This window comes from Lissotriton vulgaris, chromosome 8 (assembly GCF_964263255.1).
Source record: "Lissotriton vulgaris chromosome 8, aLisVul1.2, whole genome shotgun sequence".
Lineage (NCBI taxonomy): Eukaryota > Metazoa > Chordata > Amphibia > Caudata > Salamandridae > Lissotriton > Lissotriton vulgaris.
In genome coordinates this window covers 1044097738-1044117720 of record NC_141696.1, presented here as the reverse complement: position 1 = coordinate 1044117720, position 19983 = coordinate 1044097738, and positions in this window count along the sequence as shown.

The window sequence follows — 19983 nt, the reverse complement described above, 5'->3', positions numbered from 1 at the left end:
ACTACCCCTCGGATGATCTTTACTAGTAGCAGAATAGAAGCTAAAAGAATAGAAGGTATAACATGCATAATAAATCCTGAACAAGATGTGATGGTGCTAAAACATCATGCAATGTCGCATAAAACAATTTGAGAGAAACAGTAATAATTCAGAAATTATTCATTTTTTAAGGCCCATAAGTATAGCTGAGCAAGACCAGAAATGCATCACAATTCCTGTCACTGGAGGGGCAGACCTGGATACATTTATATTACAATATTGAAGTTCATGAAATACTTTACTGTCACTTTATGAAAAACTAGCAGCCCGCCCCGGCGTTGCCCGGGGCAGAAGGGGGCTGGGGGCAGCATCGCAGCAGGAGAGGCTCAGCAGAGCGGCCGTTTTGTTGGTCCTGGCCGCTTCTGCCCACGCTTTGTTTCCCCTGACGTCCCGACTTTGAGGAAAAGGCTTTCTGAGCACTCAGTGTTTATGGCCCCCGCCCGTCCCTTGGTGCGCACCCGGCTGCTTCACTTACCTCATCCGCCGCTCCTCCCCGCGCTCCTGATGTCATCACTCATGTCGCGGCAGGCGCTACTTCCAAGGGACTAATTTTTTTTTATTCGTAAATTTTTTAAAGAACGTATATTTTTTATTTTTATATAGCCTATGTCCTTCTGCTTGCCCTGACGTTTTCAAAGATGTCTTGGGTGTTTGGATTGGTGGTGTACTTTTCGAGTTTACCTGGCTCAAAGGACACAGTTCTCTCTTTATAATAGTAGTATAGATTTAAGACATTTTCTGCAATTTCTAATTATACAGTTTTGGTAACTTTATAAAACAAATGTGGACCTAGCACAGAAACGCCTTTGAAGATACCAGTGAGACACTGGTTCACACAGAAAATGCCTTGCTCTCTGACTTTTGTCGATTGTAGGGAAGCAAGATGGAGGCCGCCTGAGGCCGATGTAGCGGACTTTCCAACAAACACCGTGAAATGGACATCAATTGACAGGGGGGAAAAGGATTAGAAGTTTTCACCTACCGGCGAGAGTTCAATGCCCCTTGAAACCAGAATCTCCAGCTCTCTCACCTACTTCTCGTCAGGGCTTGGAGGCTGCCCATGGGCCGCACTCCTGCCGGAGTGCTGTGCTGTTCTTGATCGGCTATCGAGGTTGGTTTTCGCCTACAAAGGCTGACGGCACTGCCGTGGGAAGACGGCCACACTGATGGGCCTCAAGCCCATCAGCACCACAAAGGGGAAGCAAGCTGCACCCCCGATGGCCACTGTAGACCCAGCAGGCGGCAAGGGGAGATAAGGTCCTAGACAGACGCCTCTCCCAGTAAGGCCAGCGCTGGAGAATGAGACGGCAGCTGAGAAGGGAAGAGGTGGGGTTTCCTCAAGAAGACGCTTCCCCAGTGATACAGAGTTGGAGTTGCTACAGGATCCATCTTGAAAACAGGCTGCTGCCGAAACAGAAGCAGAGACACCAGTTCCTACTGAAGGGCTGGTGCAAGGGAGACTACTGACTATGCAGCACACCAACATGGTGGAAGTTCTACACTCAGGAGCTGAGAGTGTAACTACTTTAAAAGAGGGGGAAGTATTGAATAAAACGATTACTAAAACATTGGGCATGTGTCAGCAAGAGGGTCCAGGACATATTATATTACCTCTAGGTCAGGACAACATGAATTGTGGTACCACAGCAGGCTGGGGGAGGAGTGTTAAGAGGGCACACTCATCTGGTACAGGCCCGCCAGTCTCTAAAATGGCTCAGGAAGTGGGTGCTATAGGTCAGTCTCAAGCCCCGGATCATACAAAACTTGAAGCTGAGATAGACCCTAGTGACTGTTTGTATTCCCTCTCCGACGGTCCAGAGTGGTCAGCTGACAGCTTAGGATCCTCCATAGCCTCAAGTAAAAATGACAGTGACCCAGATGTGGCTGGGGACTCTCTCTTTACAACAGCACATCTGACCATAGGGAAGAGAATGGGGCATCACATGCAGAGGGCTGCTAGTTTGAGATGGGACTATTCTCTAACTGACTCTTTAAGTACCTCTCAAATTACAATGCCGTAGGGTACCCTTGGCTCATATCCCCCAACATTAAAAACCGTCCTTCAAATGATTATGCAGCATCAGGAAGAGACCTGGGCTATGCCCGCAAAGCCCAGAATGCAGCAAGAAAGGTCCAGGGTGCAGTAAGAAAATTGACAAAAACCTGCAATACTATAGGGGCCCACCTGACAGAGCTTGAACCCCAAATCAGCAATATTGACACGGAGGTGGCTGACAAACTTACGCAATCTAAAGAACAAGAGAAGCAGATCACGGATATCCAATGGAAGCTGGAGGACCATGAAATCACCAGTGGAGTAATAACCTGAGGGTCCTGGGAATCCCATAAGAGAAGGAGGGAACAGACATCAGAAGCTACATGCTAGATCTCTTCAGGCAAGCATTTTCAGAGCTCTTGGGCTGTAACTGGCAGCAAGAGGTCCAACACGTACACAGGACACCTTTTACCTTGAGACATCCGGTCAGCGAGGGGGCCAAGCCAAGGGGCATCCTAATTTTTTGGGGGAATTTTCTTTTAAGGCATGTCAGAATTGGAAAAAGCTAGAGCTGAGGCAAGGAAGAATGCTGGGGGTGTGTCATTTTTTTGTTAGACTGGACTTTTGTCACACCACCATCGAGAGAAGGTGGCATCTCTGTTAGCTAGGTAAACCCTTCCAATGCCTTCCTGAGCAATTCGGCATCCCTAAAAGTGGTCTGGTACGGCGTATCAAGGTTTTTTTTATGTCAGAGATAAAAGCCAACAAGTTTTTGACAGGGCTGAAGCCAGAGTATCCTAATGGCCTAGGATAAAACCAGTCTAAAGGGAAGTCAGGAGAGGTTTAGGATGGGCTCTCGGTATCTCTATCTTCAGTCAGCATGAGGGCTACTTCCTGTTTTTCTTCTCTCCTTTTTTTTCTTTTCCCTCTAGAGTTTCTTTTTTTCTTCAGGATTATCAAGATAATACAAGGGGCGGTGTTGGCAATTCGCGCTTCATCTCCCAACATACCGATGTACAGTCTGATTTCTTCCAGAAGAGGGGAGAGGGCTGGGGACACGGGTTGGGGGAAAGGGAGGAGGCAGGGTGGGCAGGGGAAAGTGGGGGTAAGGAGGTAGGAACATGAGGGCTTCTTGTGGGAAAGCGCACGGGGAGAAGCCGGAGAAAAAAGTGGGGTAAAAATGTCAGAGAGGAAAGTAAGACGGTATCAAAGTAGTGTTGTAAACTAATAAGAATAATGACAGAAATTGGAAAAAACTGCCCTCACCATGGCTGGGTGAAAAGGTTTCGAGTTAAAACCAAGAAGGATTACTCATCAAGATCAGATGGGTAAGATTACGATTTGCTCTGTTGACAAAGAGGGCTTAGTGGATAGGAACAAGAAGACTAGGGTCATAGAGATGATAAAATCTATCGCCACAGATATTGTCTAACTCCAAAAGACGCACATACCATGGGATAAAAGGAGACTAATCACTGCAAAAGGGTACTCTGTACTGGCTTGTCCTTCTCAAAACTCAACCATTAGAGGGGTGGCCATCTTAGCCAAGAATATAATAGGATCTGCTAAATGGAGATTGGCTGATACCGGTGGAAGAAGGGCCCTGGTAGAATTGGAGCTTGGATAATGATAGGTGCGGTCTATGGCTCAAATCAGGATGAGCCAAAGGGATTAGAAGACTTGGAACTAGAGTTTGCATCCTGGCCCAACCAACTGTTTATGTGTGATGATTATAATATTCACTTAGGAGTGGGGAGCTTTGTGACAAGCAGATATCAAGGATGGAAGCCCAGGGTATACAGAGTGTTGTCATCACTTTTGAGAAGTCATGGATTAATGAATGTATCTGATTCTAAGTTCCCTTGGGACCCCAGGCAAACTTCTTTCTCATGTCCCCATAAGAAATATGTCCTGCTGGAATGTTTTTTCATATCAAATCAGATTTTAGATGGGGCATGGATAGAAATATTGCCAAAAATAATGTTGGATAATAATCCCTTGATTTTAGAGATAAAGGCCTAGCAAAGGCAATTACAGCAGCGCCAATGGACATTTGATCAGAAATTGTTGGTAGACCCGGACTTTGTTGGGCATTTTAAAAAGTGGCTAATAGATTTCTTTAATGTAAATAGATATAGCGCTTCACGCAATATGGTGTGGAATGTGTTTAAGACAGGGCTGAGGGGGGAGATGGTTGGCTTTGTCTCGCACAAAAGACAGGAACAGGAGTTGAAGAGCAAGCTGCTGCAATCCAACCCCATGAATTAGAAAGCGAACATCTTGCTAAGATATTGCGGGGTTCGTGGCTACCACACAGCTAAATATCACAGTAAGACGACTGTAAGCCCTAATCGCTCTGGAAATACTACAGCATTGGTTAATAATTATGTTTGTTACTATTGTATTTGCCCCCCTTGCATCATTATGTATCATCACTCCCATGATGTCATTTTGTATCATTGTCTAGCCCACCCTACGTTACCCCTGGATTATATAGAATCTGTTATGTTTGCACTATATGATTCTATGCCTATTAGATTCCCCAATTTAGTCTTGTTGTGAACTTTTTTCCCTTCTTTCCCTCAAACTGTAAAGTGCTCTGATATCCTTCAGGATCACGTTTGCGCTATATAATACTTTATAAATAAATAAGTAGGGAGACTTCTTGCTCTAAAGACAAGACAAAAAGTGGTAAATAGTGAGATATCCTAAATAACAAGCGGGGGATAACATATACAATTCCTAACGATATAGTCACTGTGTTTCACAAATTTTATCAAGATCTCTACACCGAGGAGGAACAGGGCCACTTGGAAAGGTCACAGGGAGGTCTCAATATGAAGCGAGTAGGAGGCTGGGTAGGGACGAGAGTGATAAGGTGGAATCTGAACTGGCATTGGAGGAAGTGCAAATAACAATATAACAGCTGGCTTCTGGAAAGGCAGTGGGCCCGGATAAGATCCAGTTGGAATTTTACTAAATTTTTCAAGCAGAACTGGTTCCTGTATTGCTTGATCTATTTTTGGGGGTGCAATACTCTGGGTGTCCATCGGACTCTTGGAAGGGCACTAATATTATTATCTTCCCCCCAAAAAATAAGCCACCCTACACGCCTTTCTCATATAGACCCATCTGTTTAATAAATGCAGATGCAAAAATGTAGTAAAAAATCTTAGCAATCTGCCTTAGGGGGTTAATAACAGTCTTGTTTCCCCTTAGCAACATGGCTTTATACACGGCAGCGATACAACAGATCATATAAGGCAAGCTGTGGCTCTGTTTGATATTGCTAAGGAAACTAACAGAAATCTGGCTATGATCCTCATGGACGCGGAAAAGGCGTTGGATCGGGTGGCATGGGAGTACTTATGGGGAGTCCTGGCTGGTAAGGGACTCGGCACAAGGGCCATTACAGCAATTCAAGCAATGAATAGGGTACCTTATGTGAAACCTCAGTTGATGGCCTCTCCAATTTTTTTTTGCATTATACATTGACCCTTTCATTCAACAGATTATAGAAAATCAACAATTTATCCGGCTGGAATCCAGGGGTCCCAAATGCAAAAACCACAGGTGATGGACAGAATGCAGAACAATGTCATACATTCAACCCAGTACAGAGATCTGGGCCTAAATCCATCGTTTTTTTGCACTCCACACCACCCCAGTTCAGACATGGCCATATGCAAATCAGTCTGACCCTGTGCCTCATGGGAACAGTCCAGCCCGAACTGCCAAGCCATGCCTTCCCTGGACCGGAAACAAGCTTCCGAGGACCGGTTTCTGGCATTCCAGCCGTCTTCAGCCCAGCTTGCTTGAATCCAGTGGTGTGGAGTGCATGGGACTCACGTCTGAGCATACCCATCCCACTCGGGGTGACAAATGCAAAAACCACAGGTGATGGACAGAATGCAGAACAATGTCATACATTCAACCCAGTACAGAGATCTGGGCCTCAACCCATCGTTTTCTTGCACTCCACACCACCCCAGTTCAGACATGGCCATATGCAAATCAGTCTGACCTTGTGCTTCATGGGAACAGTCCAGCCCGAACTGCCAAGCCATGCCTTCCCTGGACCGGAAGCAAGCTTCCGAGGACCGGTTTCTGGCATTCAAGCTGTCTTCAGCCCGGCTTGCTTGAATCCAGTGGTGTGGAGTGCATGGGACTCATGTCTGAGCATACCCATCCTACTTGGGGCGACAAATGAAAAAACCACAGGTGATGGACAGAATGCAGAACAATGTCATACATTTGAATTATATGACCAGAGAAATATCGCCAAAACGCTGGCGGAACTCAGACCGAACAACCACTATCAAGATCCTCTACCGGGAAAATGTGTAAGAAAAATCAGCCACACTCTAGTTCCGATCTGGACTGAGATAATAAATGCCTCACTTGCACAAGGAACCCTCCCGGACTGCCTAAAAACAGGGCAAGTAGTGCCCATCATTAAAAAGCCGACGGCTGATGCAACAGACCCTAACAACTATCGACCAGTGACCAACATCCCTCTACTGGCCAAACTCATTGAGAAATGCGTACAGGGCCAACTGAGTCAACATATCGCTAAATTCTCACTACTAGACGACTGCCAATCTGGATTCAGAACAGGACACAGCACTGAGACTGCGATCCTGCATATTGTCGATGACGCACTTCAAGCCTTAGACCAAAATCAAACATGCCTACTAATCCTCCTAGACCTGTCATCAGCATTCGACACGGTAAACCACGAAGTGCTATTGACTAGGCTACAAAACAGGATGGGATTGTCCGGAAACGTGTTGAAATGGTTCAACTCCTTCCTACAAAATAGGACTCAACGATTCTTAGTGAATCAAGCAATCTCTTCCCCAAGCCCCAACGAAATCGGGGTCCCACAAGGCTCAACGTTATCCCCAGATCTATTTAACTTATATGTAGAACCTCTCACGGAGATTCTTCAACAATCACAGATATCCTATCACATGTATGCTGACGACACGCAATTATACATAAAGATCGCCTCCCTCGAGGACATTGACCTAATGAACAAGACACTAAAGAGAGCACTGCAATGGTTAACAATGAACCATCTGAAACTAAATGCCCAGAAAACAGAATTCCTGCTAATTTCACCGACAAGGAGCCAACCGGATGTTAAGGAATGGACTAAATTGGTGACGGCGCTAAATTGCGCCCCGACCCTAGTTAACTCAGCCAAATCACTAGGAATCACCTTAGACGAAAACCTTGATATGAAAAACCATATTAACTCAATGGCCAAGAGCGCCCGCTTCCACTTAAATTACCTAAGAAAACTGAAACCCTTTATCTCAGAGTCCGATCTAAAACTGGCTATCCAATCACTAGTTATCTCGAGGATCGAATATGGCTGCACCACACTAGCTGGCCTACCAAAAACATCCACAGCACCACTAAAAGCCTGCCTCAACGCAGCGGCAAGACTCATCACGGGATCGAAGAAATTTGATCATATATCTCCTCACCTGAAAGCACTAAACTGGCTACCCTACGAAGCCAGAATTCAAATGAAGATGGCCTGTATTACACATAAAGCGGTTCACTACAACACGCCTAGATACCTAGCCAAGAAACTTAAGATATCAGGAGGTAACAGAACAACTAGAAGCGCAAAAGAGCTGCTGCTGCGACCAGCCTTTTTCCACAAGAAAAAAACTTACAACCGAGCATTCTCTGGAGCTGCCCCCAGAATATGGAACTCACTCCCGCCAAGCATCAGGAAGATTCAAAATACATTATTATTCAAACGAGAACTTAAGAGCCACTTGATGAGTGAATACCCTACTTAGAGATACCTACGGACTACTGTGACGATCAGTTATGCTACCAGAGGATCGCCCACTTCAGGAATGTGGGAAGTTCAATACCTGACATCTGTCTGTGCCCATGTACAAGCCGAGGCTAGACACTTACTGCTACCTCATTTACTTGTGATCCTATAACTATATCTGACTGACAAAACTATATAACCTCTACCTCACCTATCTATTTATCCACACTTCTTAATATGCACTGGAATACTATATAACGCTACCTCACCTAGCTTGGTTTGAGACCAAGGCTAATTGCACAGACGTTAAGAAATTATATATCTAATCACGTCCATTCATTATATTGCCTTTCTACCTCATATATATGTTACTATTATTATTGCTACTACAATGTCTATTTTGTTATTCTTTCCTGTTAAGCGCTCTGATACCTACGGGTCTTGTACGCGCTATATAAAACACTATAAATAAATAAATAAATTAAACCCAGTACAGAGATCTGGGCCTAAATCCATCGTTTTTGTGCACTCCACACCACCCCAGTTCAGACATGGCCATATGCAAATCAGTCTGACCCTGTGCCTCATGGGAACAGTCCAGCCCGAACTGCCAAGCCATGCCTTCCCTGGACCGGAAACAAGCTTCCGAGGACCGGTTTCTGGCATTCCAGCCGTCTTCAGCCAGGGGTTCGACACTAAATTGTTACGCTACGCAGATGACATTGCGGTATTAACATCCAACCCAGATATAGCAATAAAGGAAATAGAAGCCATGACTATGACATATGGACAGGAGTCGGGGTACCTACTGAACAAAGCTAAGACTCAAATAATATGCAGTGATAATATCAATTTTTAGGATAATAGGCGAGTGCACACTGCCCCTTACCTTGGGGTCAGGATTACTCCGATGGAGATTGGATCATGCAAATAAATTTTGACCCAATGATCAATAAAATATCAACGGATTTCAGATGGATGAATTAATTACATCTGACCATCATAGGGAAGATCAATGTCCTTAAGATGGTAATGCTTCGCAAGATATTATATTTATTTAGGGCACTTCCAGGGAAAATTGGAGGGTCATTAATTATAACACTAGATGCTATATTTAGCAATTTCATTTGGCAATATGGTAAGATTAGGAGATCCCTGAAATTTCTCACTTTACCGCAAACATGAGGTGGGTGGACCGCTCCAAATCTCACTTTTCACCACTGGACAGCGCTACTGCAATTGATGAATATGCTTCTCTTTGAAAAGGATGGTAGAGAGAGAACCGCAGGGGCAGAGGAACACCCAACAATCTATGAGTTAGCACATGGGGAAGAGAGCTGTTACTTCCGCTGCTCGAAACAAGTTATTTTAAGAAGGTATGGTTCAAAATTATTAGGAATGCCTGGCAAACTTGGAGAAAAGTAAAAAAAACGACTTGAGCACTGAAAGATTTACAAAGTATACACCTATTTGGCGATCGTCCTTCTTTCCCTCGACTTTCTATGATGCAATTGGGAAGCAATGGGAACAGCTTGGCTTGAGGATAGTGGGAGATATCCAGGCTATTTGGTCAACTGCATCTTTTTCCTGATTTGCAGAGAGAGTATGAAATCCATGACAAGCACTATTTTGGGGTGGTGTAAATGTACCAGGAATGGATTCACAATGAATTCTTTATTTATGCAAGTACTGCTATTACTATAATTTTTTTAGGAAATGAATTATGATGTGAATGAAAGTAATGCATAGTGAATAATCATTTGGTGTAATTATATGTGTAACACCTCTCTGAGATGGTATAGAGACAAAATATCGACTCCAAAATATCGACTGGACATAATATCGAGTTTTAAATATAGACTGGACAAAATATCGACTGGACATAATATCGACTACAAAAATATTGTTTTTCAGGTAAGTGAAGTAATATCGACTGTGTAAAATATAGATAGCAAAAATATCGATTTTTTAATAATATATAATATTTTATAGTGTATTTTTATGTAATAATATGTGTGAATAGTGTGTATTAATGTTATAAAATATTTTATTACATGAATTTTGTTTTGTTAATAATTGCGTAATGTAATTCTGTAGCGGGTTGTGGGTTTATAGGGGAATAGGGTGGGAAGTAATTTAATAATAATTAATTAATTAATATATGTGTGTTAATATTTTGAATTAATAATTAATTGATAATTAATTAATATTAATTAGTTAATTAATTAATATAATTTTGAATATATTTTGTATTAGTAAATAATTGTTAATTAATTAATTGTAATTAGTTAATTACATTAATTAGAGTACATTTTTAATATATATAATTTTGTGTTATTTTTAAGTAATTAATTTTGAAAAAATAATATTAATTATTAAAATATTTACACCTAATGTTCTAATATATTTATTTTATTGTTATTGTTAATTAATAATTAATTGGTAATTAAATAATATTGATACATTTTGGGTAAAGGAGCATTTTTAGGGTTCAGGGTCAGTTTTCAGTTCATGGGTAAAGGGGTATTTTTAGGGTTCAGGGTCAGTTTTCAGTTCATGGGTAAAGGGGTATTTTTAGGGTTCAGGGTCAGTTTTCAGTTCATGGTTAAAGGGGTATTTTTAGGGTTCAGGGTCAGTTTTCAGTTCATGGGTAAAGGGGTATTTTTAAGGTTCAGGGTCAGTTTTCAGTTCATGGGTAAAGGGGTATTTTTAGGGTTCAGGGTCAGTTTTCAGTTCATGGGTAAAGGGGTATTTTTAGGGTTCAGGGTCAGTTTTCAGTTCATGGGTAAAGGGGTATTTTTAGGGTTCAGGGTCAGTTTTCAGTTTTTGGGTAAAGGGGTATTTTTAGGGTTCAGGGTCAGTTTTCAGTTTTTGGGTAAAGGGGCATTTTTAGGGTTCAGGGTCAGTTTTCAGTTTTTGGGTAAAGGGGTATTTTTAGGGTTCAGGGTCAGTTTTGGGTTTTTGGGTAAAGGGGTATTTTTAGGGTTCAGGGTCAGTTTTGGGTTTTTGGGTAAAGGGGTATTTTTAGGGTTCAGGGTCAACAAATAAGATTTTAAAAAATTATTTTTATTATTTTCATTTATTATTTAAGTATTATAATTTAATTTAAGTCGTTTTAAGTATATTTTAGTAATTAAAATTTAATATTAATTTAATTTAACACTGTTTTTAATAAAGTCGATATTTTTTACATCTATATTTTTGTTAACGATATTTTGTACTCGATATTTTTGTACTTACCTGTTTGTAGATACAAACTCGATATTTTGACTGTCGATATTTTGTCCACGATATTTTGGCAAGTCGATATTTTGTCAGTCGATATTATTTCAGTGATCCCTCTGAGATCAATACAAACAATAACAAAAAAAAAGAAAAAAACACCTTGCTCTCACAAGTTTCCTGTCAGTATCTCATTACACTTTTGTATGCAAAGTGCATACTTGCTTATTGAAAAGCCATGTTTGATACTGGAAACCCACGTTTTTGTTAGAAAATGTAGTTTTGTGTAATTTTATAAAATTTAAATGGGATTTTATGAAATTTTGAGAATAAATGTAGAATATCCACCAATATGTTTGTACACTGTTTAGTTCTATCACAATACATTCCATGGCCGGCCTCATTTATTGACATGCTCCTGTAGATAAAAACATTCCAATAAAATACTTATGTTAGGTTATCTTTTGTTGTTAGTGCAACTTTATATTTTGCAATTTTCTTACTCTGCATGTTGTCATGAGTTGCTTAGTGAGTGTGTCCGAGGGTATCCTTGGGAGCTGTTCTCCCTAGTCACTCTCTGATTTGCATTGAATATTTCAGAGCATTCCATTTTGCAATATGGCTTTGTCCTTATTTCAGCCTGCACATTGCATGTGTTTAGTGAACAATATGAGGGCATTTCAATGAGTCCATGGTCACAATGACGTTTCACTAATATATATTTTGTAATTTCATTTTCAAATCTTTAAACCAAAAACTGTTCTCACCTCTCTTTCAGTATTGACAATCATCTTTTTTTTATTGTTATCTCCATTTCAGTACCTTCCTTGTGTTTCCTCTTTGGGCTCTAGAGCTGTCAACTTTGTTGTTCCATTTACATGATATTATCTTACATTTGTCCATCCTCATATGCAGCAGACTATGACATATTGCTCTTCTAATTATAATAGCTCTTTCGATTTCAATTAGCTTTTATTTCAAAGAGAAGGTGTCACGTTCAAGACAATAGCTTCACATGTAGCTTTCTCGATTTGGTCAGGCACCACCAGACTTAGGGCCTGATTAGGATGGCGGGTGGACGACGGAAATGGAGACCGCCCGACATAGTGTTGGGGGTCCCACAGGGACCGCAATCTAGGTTTTCCATTGGCACCCATTTCAATGGAAAATAGGGATGCTTTACATATCCCTGTACTACTTGACAGGCACAATGCAGTGCCTGTCACTTGGCACAGGGATATGTAGGGGGCACCATAGGTGCCCCCCAACTCCCAAAGGAATGAGCCAGGGATGAAGGGGACCCGCTACAGGCCCCCAATGTCCATTCCCAGCAGCCTTTCCATCGCAGTTGAACAGCCATGGAAAGGCTGGGTTGGAGAGACCATCCTAATCCCTATGGCTGTGCCTGACAGGCACCACCACGATTGTAGGGATCGGAGTGCCTTCCCATGGCCCGACATGCTCCTTTAGCCCGTTGGATTTATGGGGGTAAGCCTCTCCAACTGCGACGCCTCTGCTCGCCATCCAAATTTGGGGGACGGAAAAGCTGCTTAAAATGGCGGGGAGACCGCCACCAACAGCCTGTCGGAGGTGGTCTTCCCGCCATCCTAATCAGCCCCTTAGTACTGTTTTTTAATCCTGCAGATTTGAAAATGACAATTTTATGACACGAGGAGCCTCAAATAGATGGTGGTCGCTCTTACTATGGTGCATGGCTGCTAATCCTCTTATTACTACCGCTTCCTCCTCTGTTGCATGAGGCACATTAAACAATTGCAATTAGAGTGAGGGCATCAGCCGTAAACATTCCCATACCATGCCAATCATACCCACTCAATGTCATTGTTTAGATTTTTACTTTCATAGTTTTTAAGCAGGAAGACACAAACCTATATTCTTGGAGGGTTATTGGTGCGGAAGTACTGTTTCTCACACATCAGGCAGATTTCCCTGCTGGAAACTGAGTTCAACCAATGTTGTACTCATTATGCATGGTTGCATTTTATCCTTTTGTCAAAGCCATTTTACGACTGATGGTTGGTATGAGCTCATTATGCAATTGTTATGTGCAGGCCTGATTATCTACTGCCCTCTGTGTAGTCTGTTATGAATTAAACCTCACAGTTCCCACAGAGTGTGGGATGTAATTGTATGAACCATCATTTTGGTAAACCTGGATGTTTGGGGTACTCCAGGCTGGAGTGTTTGTGTAGTTCTATGAATGTGGTTTGTCTTGATGGACAGCATAGAATGTGATAAACGTCTATACTATCACCCAGTATTTCCCTAAATTATTTTCTCTACCTGGCACTCCCTTGTGTGTGAATTGTAGGAGGGGTGTTGGTTGTCTGGTGTTGATTCACACTTCTCTCAATGGGACAGTGAGTGATGCATTGTGCTGATTAGATTTCAGAAGTTTGAGCAGTTCTTTAACAGAGATCATGCACAGTGAGAAAAGTAAATGCTAGCAAAGCAGATGTGTTTTAGGGGTCTTCACCAAGTCACCCGTGAGCCACCAGTAGCTTTGAGTAGCTTGCATATAACTGCATTTTAGCTGGTCTCAGACTATGCAGGTGAGGCTTTGCCAAGGTAGCACTTCGAAACCATCCTGTGATGCCAGAGTAGCTCACATTGCAGGGCATCATCGTCTGAAAAAAATCATTTTTGTCTCCCTTTTCTTATTTTCTCTAATTTTTTCTCTCTTCCTTCCTATGTATTTTGCTAGCTACATCTTACCTTCTGTCTTGTCTCTTTTTCTTTTTATTGTTTTCGTATTTTCATTCTCTTTTCTGCTGTTTTTCTTTCTCTCCTTCTTTTTTCTTCTCCCCATTTCTTCCTCTACTTCTCCTGTGTAGTTTTTCTTATTGTTGACTTCTTCCTGTTTCTATTATCTCGTTTCTCTATTTCTTTTTAACTTCTTATTTTCTCTTGCTCTTTCCTTTACTTCTCTTTCTTCTTTAACTTTATTGATTCTATTCAGTTTTTATTCTTTTTTAACTAGTTTACCAACTTTCTTTTTTCTGGTTATTTCTTTCTTTCGTTCCCGATTTTTAATGCTTCTGACCTAATTTTCCTTTTTTACATACCTTTTCTTTCTTTTTCCAATATTTTCTTTCATTTTTATTTTCTTACTTTTTTGTGCTTTTCTTTCTTTTTCATTTTCCTAATTTGACATTGCATTCTTTTTCTGTCTTTCTATCTTTCTATTTTCTACTTTGTATTTCTTTATTTCTTTCTCGCTTCCTATTTCTGTTTTGTTTTCTGCTCCTTTTTTCCCATTCATTCATCGGCTTCTTTCCTTTTCTTTTTTCTTTTTGATCCCTTCCTATTCTTATCTTGCTTCCTTCCTTCCTTTATTTTTTCTTTCACCATCTCCTTTCTTTTTGTTTCTTCCTTTACTACACCTTCCATTCTTCCAACCTTCCTTCCCTTTCACATACCTTCCACTTTCCTTTCACTTCCTGTACTTCCATCTTCCTTTCCCCTTCCTTTCTTTCACCCATCCCTCCTTTTTTTTCCTTCCCATCTCCTGTCCTTCCTCTCTTTTTTTCCCTTTTTCGATTCTCTTCATTCCTTTCCTGTCCTTTACCTTCCCCCTTCTTCTTTTTCTTCCCTCAACCACCTTTCTTTCTTTTTTCTTTGTTTTTCCTTCTTTGTATTGCTAATTCTTTTTACTCTTTCTTTCATCCCTTTCCTACTTCTGTTTCGTTTTGGTTTTTTTCTACTTTTCCTTTTTTTTCACCTTTGTTTAGATTCACTTTTATAGCGAATCTCTTCATGCATTAATTTGTGTGGCATGAGCATGACTGACTCAAAGGTATACACTCAGGGGTGCCTGCAGAGATATGTGCGCCTGTACTTTTCAAATTGGATTGTAGACAGTGGTCTTAGAACAATTTTTCGATTTTTCCTATTTGTGACCTCAACCAACAAACTTTAAGATGTCAGCTTTTAAGTGAAGGCGTTTTGATCCCAAGCTCTCAAAATGGGAGCACCGTCGATGTGAGACTACAAGTTCTAAGGAGACACTCACCCTGCAGGGGTGATTCTTGAAAAAGAAGAAATTAACAACATTGTTCCTTTTGGAACTCCTAGTAACAATTTGTGATACAGCTATTATGATATTACAGTGTGCTTACTGGAGAAAAACTGCAGCCCTCTAGTGGCAATGTTTGAGTTGTGAACCCTTTTTGGATCGTTATGCTCAGCGTAGCTCAAGAAGGATTTCAATATTCAGAATTAGTTCTCACTATAGTAAAGGTTGGACATCCTTAAAAGTTGAACATTTATTATTTAAGTATACATACAACTTCAAACAATATTCATTTACACAGATGAACTCCACAAATAATAAATACTTCGTTTAAATAGTATTGAGAAAAGGTTGAAAGCAAGTATAGTTCAAGCTATAAATAGGATGTATGTTGCTACTAGTATGTCAGGCTGAAATCACTCAATCGTTCTGACTGTTGTCCTCCAAGAGCTTAATGGCATGACTCAAAAAGGTTACAGTATTTCCCACAGATTTTGGCGTAAAGCCCCTAAAATAAATTAGTGTACCTCTGACATTGTTATTATGCATTCCGCGTAAAACATGGGCTATAGATATTTTTTCCAAGCATCAATTAGCGCTGGGCACAAGCACATTATGGGCTCGATTCCGATCCGGTAAAATGCGCTCCGAATCGTCGTACGGAGCAATTTTCCCCGTACGAATCGTACCCGTACACGTCCCCATACGTACGACGAAGTACGATCCGTACCAGGAGCCAAAGACCGTACGAGCCGTACAGGACTCAGTACGACTAAAATATCCGTACGAGTCTCACTCGGAACCCGCTGTACGTGACATCGCTACGGTTCGCGGCTGGTTTTTACGACCCAGCAAGTACGATTCGTGTCGGGTACGCAACGTACAACCCTTTTTTTTACGGAAGCTGGAAACAGCCGTAAACGCATAGTTCGCGCCGAAACAAGTACAGAACACCCCCCCCGGGGACGCCGCGTACCCCCCATGATCGCCGGGGTACGCGCCGTACCCCTGCGATCATGTGGGGTACGCGGCGTACACCCAGCGTACATGGGGTATGCACCGTACCCCATGTACGGTGGGTGTACGGTGCGCACCCCATGTATGCTGGGTGTACGCCGCGTACCCCACATGATCGCAGGGGTACGGCGCGTACCCCGGCGATCTTGGGGGGTACGCGGCGTACGGTGTGTGTGTGATTGAGTGCTTTTCCGTACGAATCGCCCTTACCTGACGTGGACCTTACGAATAGCGTCCTGATCACCCGGTCCGGATCGTACTCGCCGGGTCGTACGGTGTGTTTACGAGTCATACGGAAACGGCTACGAATACGAATCGTACGGGGGATTTTTTTACCGGATCGGAATCGAGCCCTATGTTTTTGATGGACAACTGGGCTGACTTACAAATCCTGCACATACTGTCAGTTTGACCCTTTGATTTCCAGACACTGTAGAAATTCTAGACGAGGAGATAAAAAAGCAAACAACGCAAGAAGGCAATCTTGTTCTGAGGCTGGATATTAAAATCAAGGTACGATAGCCTTAAAGGAGTAAACGATTAGATAGTGTACCTATTGTACCTATGTCTTGCTGCTGCCTCAATATCCATGAGCAGATGTGAGGCTTTGTCTCCCTTTTTCACCACTAACTTCCAAGTCATTCTAGACATCCTTGATAATATCACCATGGAAGGGGAGGGTGTAACCTACCAGCAACTTTGCAAATTACTTTTCTGACAAATATATTTACACCCGAGATGGGGTTAAAGCTTTATGAACACGTGTTCTTTCGGTATTAATTCCTGCCACTTTAGAATCAATAAATTAAATGATTCAGGTGATATCAACCATAGCAGGCAACCAAATCAAGTCTAGTTTTAGTCTCAAACGTCACAAAGGGGTAGACTGCTTAGATGTAGAAGTTTCTCAAATGCATTTTGAAAAGATTGAGTCTAGCTTTTGCGTAGTTGTACTAGTCTATGTTGAGAAGATGTATAAAAGAACAGGAATAATGCCCCCATGGATAGTCAACACGATATGGGTACGTAGCTCGTGGCGCTGGCTTCAAATTCTCATAGAGCAAGTCCATCGCCCTCCACCCCAATCCCTTTTGCAGCTATTGGCTCCCATATAGTTGAAGGCCCTATAATTTTACTGTGGTCCAGCTCTGTGTCCATCGAAAAAGGTGTTAATTTTCCTCTAGAAGCCTCTTGGGGATCCCACACACCTGCTGAAAATTATCTCCTTGAATATTGCCAGGTTATCTAACAAGAACGAAGATGATGACTGGGTTGCTCTAATTACAGAGTATGACTTGGGTTGCAGAAGCTATTATTCTGAATAGATTTGTTGCCTATGTGGTCCCAACTACGGGCGAGTGGTGCCGTTGTAACAATACTGATTGACCATAAACCCTTGTGGATGGTTTTGAACATAATAAAAGGGGCAAGTGTGGCCAGGGATACCCTTACTCAGTTTTAACAGTTACATTCTAAGGGATTCGACAGGTTTGGAGACTTACAGACGTGTGTGTTGTGATGAAAAACCTGTGTTAACCATCTGGTTCCACTTTTGGACTGTTTAAACCCCATGATTTATCGGCGGGACGAGGATAATTGCTTTACCCATGTAGAGCTGGCCCTTAGAAATGTACTCATGAAACCAGTACAATATGATATCCCAAGGGTTAGGTGGTTTGATTCTTCCTGTAGGAACGCCTCCCCTCCCTCAACCTACATTGGGTTTTGAAGCAGACTTCTAGAGTTAGTCAGTAGATCCTAGAGTTAAGAGCTGAGTATAAAAGGTCTCTGAGTAGGAGGAAATAAGATATTAAAATGGAGTACTGGTGAAGACTTTCAGTCCTTTAGGATGAAGGACGCTACACAATTTTGGATGGTGGTTAAGGATATTGGCTCCCTGGAAGCAAGTACTGATGCTGTTATTACCACCATCAACCCAAAGGCATGGGCAGCTCATTTTGGTGCCTTATATCACTCTGACTTGATTCAAAGGTGCCCAGAGGTAGCAGTGAAATTGCCAATCAACATTACATTTTCATTGAATTAGATCTGGAAGCCATTATGAAGTCTCCATCTAGTAAGGCTCTAGTGTCAGAGGAGGCCACCATGGACATTTATAAATCAGTCTCAGAATTTTGAGCCCCTTCATTATGCAACAGTTTTAATGCCTTTACAATCATTGGCCTCCCCGACTCATGGCACACTGCCACTATCGTGCCTATCTTCAAAAAGGGTGATCTGCAGTCTCCTAGTTGTTATTGCCCAATCTTCCCGTTGGGTTATGCTGTTAAAATCGCAGGGAGGGTGGTGTTGGAGCATTTATTGTCCGTGGTCAGGACCTATTGATGGCGATGCGATATGTGTCCCGGGATGGGCTGGTCACTCTGGAGCAATGCCTCAATTTCATTTGCTTATCAGCAAATATACCATCGCAAAGCAGGGCTCCCTTTGCCTAGCCTTTATGGACCTGTTGAGTGCCTTCAACACTGTGGTTAGATCTAAATTGTGTTCCTTGCTGGAGGGTATGGGGTGGATCCCGGACTCATCCAATTATTGCGGGACCTGCACTTTGATCTTTCTGCGTCTGTTAGATTTGGCCCTGCTAGGCAATGCACCAGCAGTTTTCTACTGGAGAAGGGTGGTTGTCAAGGGGGTGTATTGGCCCCTATTTTATTCTTGTTGTACATTAATGGCCTCAAGGATCGAGGATGCGTTATCTATTTGTAACGCAACCATTCCCTATGTGGGTGTGAAAAGAGTTCTGGGGTTACTTTATGCGGATGATACTGTTTTGCTGTGGAGAACACACATAAGCCGTAATATCTTTTTCAGGTGTTCCTTAACTTCATAGATTCTTTGGGGTTAGCCACAAACTGTTCTAAAACATTTACAATGTTTTGTGGCTTCAAATCAGTGAAGATGAAGATTGTATTTCTGCAGGGCCGTCCTGTTGCCACTACACAGGATTTTCTTATCTTGGAGTGGTTTTTGAGGCCAGTGGTAGTCGGGGCCCCTGCAAATATAAAAACTCCCGAAGGTTTTCCAATGTTGCGGGCTACATTTTTTATTTAGCCAATTGTTCCGATCCTTACCTACGTGCTGGTATTTGGGGCTTTTCTAACACCCTTGCTCTGCAGACGGTACAAAACAGGGTTTTGCAATGTATCTTAGGTATACCCTCTGCTTGCACTATATACATTGCTCCTCAGGATTTGGGGGTTAAGTATGTTGAGGACTGTATCAAACTGGCCTCCTTGGTGTTATGGTGTAACATATGAGCTATTTCTCATGCAGGCTTATTATTATTATTATTATTATTATTGCATTTATTGAGCGCACAGCTACCCGGAGGTTTCCCGGCGCTTGCCTTGGGAACCCGTCCTGGCTTTTCCCTGTGAGATAGCCCCTACAGGGCATCCCCAAGGTGAAAGCCAGGCATCCCGCCGCAGGGGGGCCGTTGTGGAGATTAAGCAAGCTTAATGCCCAGAGTTGCTTAGTGAGAACCCATGATTAGAGCAGGCACCGAAGCGAGAATTATCGAGTCCGTGGACATTTGAGCTCAAGACCCTGCCGCGTCGGGAATTGAACCCTGGTCCCGGGTCTGACCTCAGCTTCCGGGTCTGCCTGCTCTACACCGTGAGCCACACTTCTCCTCAGTTAAGGAGGATGGTCCTCTACCGACTACCCTCAATATGGAGCCATACCTGTCTTGGGAGGATTCCACGTGGGACAGAATTCTTTCAACTAGATTTAGACTTGGAATTATAAGGTGCAACCTGAGTTTTCCTTTGGGCTAGTTTGACCCCATCAAGGAGTTAATCTGTTCCTGTGGTGAGTCCTCACCCCAGAGTTTGCTTCATCTGTTGTAAACACTAT